Source organism: Hippocampus bargibanti, linkage group LG05 (genome assembly GCF_051943395.1).
Source record: "Hippocampus bargibanti isolate YZ-2025 linkage group LG05, ASM5194339v1, whole genome shotgun sequence".
NCBI classification, from domain to species: domain Eukaryota; kingdom Metazoa; phylum Chordata; class Actinopteri; order Syngnathiformes; family Syngnathidae; genus Hippocampus; species Hippocampus bargibanti.
Genome location: NC_142738.1, coordinates 31,306,480 through 31,314,467, shown reverse-complemented (window position 1 = coordinate 31,314,467; position 7,988 = coordinate 31,306,480).

The window sequence follows — 7,988 nt, the reverse complement described above, 5'->3', positions numbered from 1 at the left end:
TTTGATGGCTGAGATTTTGTTCCTGCTGACTTTATTTTTATACGATTTGTCAAATAAACTAGTGATGGGTAGATGAGGCATCCTGTATCATTTCGACACTGTGTCGACACTGTGTTGCTGAATACTGACACCTGGTGGGCTTGCAGGAAATATTTGACAGCGTCATCTGACGATGATCTGTCAAACCAATTTTATCCAATTCCATTGATTAGGCATTTGCATGCGCATTATTTTTACATAAGAAAAATCTTTGATATTCGAGACAGTTGATAAATGAAGTGAACATCTGTCTGAATGCCAAAGTACAAGTGTTGTGAATGACAATGGACTCATTGTAATTAAAGATTTTTATTCAAAAAAATTAGTTTCTGCAGCGTTTTGTTCGTTAGTCTATTTCTTGTTTTGAGGCAATTTCCGCCGCCTTTGAGAAGATCCCCTCACAAGGCACTGAAGAGGCCGGTGTGCATAAAGAGTTTTATGTTCCTCTTGGAACATCTGTGTAAGCTCTCAGTCGTGCAGGAGCGGTCCATCGATGAAAAGGTTTCTTCAGCCGCCCTCTGTACTTTTTTGAAGGTGTCGGACGTTTTGCTTCTTAGCCAAGAGGCTTCGTCAGCGATCTAAAGTCTTACTGGTAGTATCGGCCCTATATGGATTGGATTGGATATGCCTTTATTAGTCTAACAGTGGAGAAATTTACAAATAATAAGACCTCAACTTACAAACTTCAAATTTATGAAAATTAAACCTTATAATAAGCACTATTTTCATAATACACACCCACCACGGCTGGCGGAGTGATCTTCGGCGGAAGCACACGAGCGAACAGCACCAGAGGTTAAGTTATCAACAGTCCTTATGGAAGGTGACTCTCCTTCCATAAGCCATCAACGACCATCAAAAAGGCGCTGACGAAGCCTCTTGAATAGGAGGCAAAACGACCAAAACCTTCAAATTTGTACAGATGACGGCTGAAGAAACCTTCTCATCGATAAGCAGGCTATTGTACGAACGGTCCAAATTGAACCTCACCCCACCAGACCGGTTTAATGGAGGATTTAGTTGCAGAGAATCGCTTCTTTTACTCCCGTTTCAAACCATCTATGTTCTTTCGCTAAGATTTTAACCTCATTGTCGTCAAATGAGTGGTTGCTAGCTTTTAGGTGCAAATGTACTGCCGATTGAGGCCCACTAGTATTATCCCTGCGATGTTGATAAAGTCTTTTTTTTTGAGAATTTGTTGAGTCTCCCCAATGTACTGCTCTTTACAATTTTCCTTCTTACAATGTATTGAATAAACTACATTACTTTGTTTTTTATTTGGTAGCCTATCTTCTGGATGCACTAATTTTTGCCTTAACGTGTTTATCGGTTTGAAATAAGTAGGAATTTTATGTTGCCAAAGGACTCTTTGTAGTTTTTCAGAAACTCCTGCAATGCAAGGTACTGCTACTCCTCTCCTTTTTGTATCTTGAGAATTTTTGGTTTCATTCCCTATTCTTTCTTTCTGACATTTCTCTTGGAACATCTTCTCACCGCGGGAGAGGACGGGATACGGGCCATCGTAAGGGGGCTGGAGGAGCTAGCGCACCCGATCACACCGCAGGAAGGCATGCGTGCACGTTTGGAGTGTGGGATCCATGTGCGTCGGTTGGTACAGTGTTCGCCAGCGCAAACCGCCGGAGGCGGGTTAGCAGATCATTGACGTCGACAGTCGTAGGGTCGGTCGGATTGAGTAGCTCACCAGGCAGTCGTGAACTGGCGCCGTGTACCAGCTCCGTTGGAGTCGAGTTGATGTCGGGCTTGAGCGTGGAGCGGAACACCAGAGGCAGGTTATCCACCCAGTGTTCGGCATTGTTGGAAGACATCAGGGAGGCCTTAGTTGGCGATGGAGGACCTTACGATGCCGTTCGCAGCTGGGTGGTAGGCGGTCGTCCGGTTTCATTCACATCCCAGGAACTTGCACAGCTTGCCAAATAGTGCAGACTTGAACTGGGCTCCACGATCGGTGGTGATGGTCTTTGGCGATCCAAAACGGGCGAGGCAGTGTTGGAGTAAGGCACCGATAACAGCTTCGAACCCGCAGACGCGGAAGGGGGGGCTTCACACCATCGGGTGAAGCGGTCAATGCAAGTCGCCAAGTACCGGAAACCACGGGAGGGGGGGAAGAGGTCCGACAAGATCTATGTGGACGTGACTGAACCGGACGTCCGACGTGTCAAAAATTCCCACGGGTGACTTCGTATGGCGCTGGACCTTTGAACGTTGGCATCGTAGACAGCCGCGTACCCAGTCTCGTGCGTCTCTCTGCAGTCCCTTCCAGGAAATCCGTTTCGCCAGCAACTTGGTCGTGCCACGAATTCCGAGATGAGAGAGACTGGGCAGAGTCGAACACCTTGCCGGAACGAGTTGGGAACGAGTGGTCGAGGGATGCCGTCGGACTGGACGCAAAGGATTGTGCGGCCAGAGTTAGGGAGAGGGACTGCGATGATGTTGGGGTAGTTGGCATGGTCGGCCGACCTTCTCGTACCTGGGCTGCTTCCATCTCGTCGTAGTCGAGACCGTCTGGAAACTGGATCGCGTTGATCTCAACTCGAGAAAGGGCGAAACTTTAGGTCGAATTGCAAGTGGTAGTCCAAGTGCCAAACTTCTCGCTCCAGGTACTTCATTGCTGCCGAGGGGATGGCGGAGAGGAGTGGTTTGTGACAGATGATGACGACGCGACCACCCTCGATGAAGTGCTTCATGCTGAGGTAGACGCCAAGAAGTTCCCGGCCAAAGGTGGAGTTCCGGCGTTCGGCCGGCTGTAGGGCCTTGGAGAAGAAGGCAATGGGTTGAGAGTCACCGTTGAGGCCGTCATGGAGAACTACACCAATTGCAATGTTGGATGTGTCAACCATGAGAGACAACTGAGCATCGGGGCTTGGGTGAGCGAGGAGCGTTGCATCGGCAACGAGATCCTTCAGCTGTTGAAAAGCCTTCAGTTGTTCGGAGGAGAGGTCGCTGGGAACATGCTTCTTCTTGTTGCCAGTCAGCGAGTCTAGTGGCAGGGCAGCCTCAGCACAATTCGGGATGAAGTAGTGGTAGAAGTCTGCCATCCCGAGGAATCGTTGTAATTGGGTTACCATCTTGGGTTTGGGAAAGTCACGGATGGCCTGCACCTTGTCGGGTAGTGGCCGTACTCCTTTGCCATCGACCAGGTGGCCAAGGAACTTGATGTTGGGTTGGCCAAAAAACGCACTTGTCGGAGTTGACGACTAGACTAAGCTCGTCCAGACGTTTGAAGACTGTTTCCAGGTGCTGAAGGTGCTCTTATTGGGAGTCGCTGGCGATGAGGATGTTGTCGATGTAGGCACAGTAGAAGTCAAGACCGCACAGGACAGAGTCGATAAAGCGTTGGAAAGTTTGTGAGGCGTTCCAGAGGCCGAATGGCATGCGGAGGAACACGACCGAGCCAAATGGGGTGGTGACGGCCGTCTTCGAAACATCCTCTTTAGCGACAGGGATCTGGTGATAGGCTCTTACCAGATTGACAGTGGAAAACACTGCTTTTCCGTGGAGGAAGGACACGCAGTCGTGGATGTGGGGAAGAGGGTAGCGGTCGGGAACGGTGACAAAATTATGCGCTCGGTAGTCACCGCAGGGACGCCAGTCGCCCGCCTTCGGAAACGGGGAGGCCATTTGCTGTCCGATGGACGTTAAATACCGAGCTGAAGCATGTGGTTGAATTCGGCTTCTGCAATCCATTGTTTTGACAGGGCAAGGCGGCGAAAGCGTTGAAACTTCGTGGGACCAGTGGTCACATGTGGTGAACAATGTCGGGGGCAGGTAGGGTCGTCTGACTGGGGTTGCTCAGGTCGGTAAATCGTCGAAGGAGCGTGAGGAATGAAGAAGATGAAGGAGATGGGACGTGCGAGAGATGAATAAGCGCAGGGTTGGCTGTCCTAACGTGCATGGACGGGCCGGTCGTCTCATCAGTCAACCTCTACCTACGGATGTTGACGGACAGGTCAAACATGTGCAGGAAGTCCACGACAAGGATGGAGCGACAACGGCAGTGGTGAAGATGAAAGGGAAGGAGCGACGGAGGTTGAGAAACCATTGGTCATACGTCTTGATGGTGGTGCGGTTGGCAGCTTGCAGGGACACGCCAGTGTTAGGGTTCCGGCGCACTGCAGGAGAAGGGGGAAGAACGATGACGTCAGCAGCTGAGTCCACCATGAATCGTCTTCTCGATGTGCGGTCGCGGACATAAATGATGCGGACGGTTGTGGAGGCGCCAGGCGAGTGGGAAGCCGTGTTCACTCCCTGGCTGGGCCGTTTCCAGACTTCTTGCACGGCTCGTGGAATCGTTTGGCTCGGTCACCCCAATATTGGTGGTACCAGCACAGGTCGGGGTCCGTGCTGGATGGGTTCGGGTTGCGGTTTGGGCTGCGCTCTCGAATGGGGCCGCGTCCGTGATTACGGCAGCGTTCTCGACTGTGTCTGTGTTCCTGGATTTCGGTTCGCAGGGCACGCATCTCGTTGACGAGCTGTTGGAGATCATCAGTCGAGGGCCCTGGCGTTACAGGACACTGCTTGGCAGAAACGGTGGGCTGCACTGCCTACGCCTCCGCAACTTTGTCTGCAAGGGCGGCCAATTCCTGCAAGGTGGAGTTGGGTGGTGTGGTTGCCAGGACTGCTTGGATCATCGGGGGAGGCTTTTCCATGAAGACGTGCCGCAGGAAACCCTGGTCCTTGATGCTGTTGGCCGTCACAGTCTCGAGGTGTTGCAGGAGCTGGGAGGGCCGGCTGTCCCCCAGCACGACGTCATGCCTCAGGGCTGTGCACCTCTGGTGTTCCGTCAGGGTGGTCTGCCTCAGGATTTCCTGTTTCAGGGCCGCATAAGGATTCTCGGCTGGAGGGTTGAAGATGACTCGGCGCACACGACGAGCCAACTCCGGAGTGAGGGCAGCGACCACATAGTGGAATTTGGTGGTCTCCTGGGTGATGCCACGTTTGATGAATTGAGAGTCAACCACTTGGAAGCAGAGCTCCACGTCGTCGTGCCGGGGGGGGGTTGAGGGAGACAGCGGGAATCACGTCTCTTTTCATTAGGAGAGTAGATTGGGCTGAGGTGGAGCTAAGGGAAAAAAATCCTCCTGGCTGGCTCGCCAATAAAGAGTTTTATATTTCTCTTTATTTGTAGATTGGTAATCAAAAGTAGGTTCATTGTCAAATCTCCCAGGAAGATGACACGCAGATGTCTCGCAGAGCTTGATCGTGGCGTGGAGTCGAGCAAGTCGTACTGTGAAACTCCGTCCGATGCTGAGCAGGTCTCTGGGAGTTGCGGGTGTGTCTGAGTCTGAGATGATTCTCCGTCCCGTGACGGCTGCGCCTTTATATCATTTCCAAGCGTGGGAAATGTATCAGGCTGAGATTCACATCAAAGCCGCGGTGCGCACCTGTGCCACCACATGCACACCTGTGTGGCCAATATTATGGGAAAGAGTAGTTGAAGATAGACTAACAGAAGAAGTGAACATGTGTGAGCCGCAGCAAGTCTTCATGCCAAGAAAGAGTACGATAGAAGCGGTGTTTACTTTAGGAATGCTGATAGAGAAGTACAGAGAAGGCCGGAAGGAATTGCATTGTGTCTTTGTAGATCTGGAGAAAGTGTACGACAGGGTGCCCAGAGAAGAGCTGTGGCATTGCATGAGGAAGTCTGGAGTGACGGAAAAGTATGTCAGAGCGGTGCAAGACATGTATCACGACTGTAAGACAGTTGTGAGATGTGCTGTCGGTATGACTGAGGAATTCAAGGTGGAGGTGGGACTCCACCACGGGTCAGCTCTGAGCCCCTTGTTAGTCGCTGTCGTGATGGACAGGCTGACAGACGATGTTAGACAAGAATCTCCTTGGATGGTGATGTTTGCAAATGACATTGTGATCTGTAGCGAGAGCAGGGAACAGGTGGGGGAGAAACTACAGAGGTGGAAGGGACCCAAGTACAAGAGTGATGCTACAGGGACAAGAGATAAAGAAGGTGGAGGATTTTAAGTACTTGGGGTCAACTGTTCAAAGCAATGGAGAGTGTGGAAAAGAGGTGAAGAAGCATGTCAAGGCACCTGGGACGGCTGGTGAAAAATGTCAGGTGTGAGGTGTGATAGAAGGGTTTCAGCTAGGATGAAAGTAAAGGTGTATCAAACGGTGGTGAGACCAGCCATGATGTTTGGACTGAAGACGTTGCCAGTGAAAAAAAGAAAGGAAGCAGAGCTGGAGGTAGCAGAGATGAAGATGTTGACATTTTCTTTGGAAGTGACCAGGCTGGAGAGGATCAGGAATGAGTACAGTGATACCTCGGTTTACGAACCCCTTGGTTTACAAACTTTTCAGTTTACGAACGTTAAATTTATGAAAATTTTAGCTGGTATGCGAACTATTTTTCGGGATACACACGGAGCTGCCACAATGACTAATGTGTCGTTTGTGAACGAGCCCGTTCTCCTGACAAAATGGCATCTGGCTTGTTTTGGTACTCTATTCCCCGCCCCCAGTCTTCGGTTAAAGCCACGTGATTGGTCAAGAACGCAGCAGTGAGGGGAGGTGGTTTAAACATTATAGAGACAGGCAGACGACAGGGAGAGAGTTTCAATTTTGACAGACTGCAAGGTTAAAATATCCCATCAATCAGGCTCCACAAACAACCCGCACAAGCTATCTGTACACTTGATTTTTTTTAGTTCGCTGACAAAGCCTCTTGGATTGGAGGCGAAATCTCCGAAACCTTCAAATTTGTACAGATGACGGCTGAAGAAACCTTCTCATCGATGTACACTTGATGCAAAAAGCTATCAACCCAGCTAAACAGAACACAATTGATGAGTTAGATACAATTATCACAGAGAAAGCACCTACAAGGGATCATTCCTCAAGATGGTGAAAGTAGGCTATGTTCCTCATCAAGTGTTTAATGCTGATGAAACCGGACACTCCATTCCATCAAGCCATCAACAAACCATCACAAAGGCAAATAAAACAACTCTATTATACAGTAAAGTTTATTTCTTTAATTATAATACCATAGCACATTTATTATACATACAATAAGGTATATATTGTGTAGTTTTAAGGCTAGGAAAATTATGTTTTATGGGGACCTGGGAACTGATTTATCTCATTTTAATGGTTTCCTATGGGAAATTAGCTTTGTTGCAATATTCTTCCTTTTTTGGGTATTGTGAGTACTAAAGAGTTTGTCACTACATTTCTCTCCAGATGCATCAAAATGACCGGAATAAATTATTTCATCGATTGCAAACATGTATGCTTTCCTCTTCAGAACTATTTGAATCATATTCATAACTGGATGCGTAACAAGAAAGAATCTTCTTCGAATCTGAAGCCATTGTTTTGATTCTCGAGCAATGCAAGACAGCTTTGCGTGACATCACGAACAAGGGGGCGGGACCTTCTGAAACTGGCCACTTCCGGGTTCAATTTGAAGTAGTTTTTGGACACATTTAAGTCATTTTTATTGGTGTTTTGCATTTGACTAAAAAGATTATACTGCGTCTTTTGGGTATTTTAGATGCTATAAAACGTTTTTCTGATGTCAGTTAGGAAACAAAAAAGTGTCCTTTAAAGGGAAAACTCATATTAAAGGATTTGGAGAGAAAGTCAGACAGACTGAGATGGTTTGGACATGTCCAGAGGAGAGACATTGACTATCCCAGAAGAAGGATGCTAAGTCTTGAACTACCATACAGGACACCGGAAGGAGGTAAGAGGTTTATGGATGTAGCGAGGGCATGAAGGTAGCTGGTGTGAGACAAGAGGTTGCACAAAACTGGGTTAGATGGAGGACATTGATTCGCTGTGGCGACCACTGAAGGGAAAAGACAAAAGGAAAAGTAGACCGACATGAAGGTGCTAGGCAAAAACACAGCAACAAGGATAACTACAAAATCTTAAATGTACCGTCAAAGTCAAGGACATCTTCATTGTCAAAT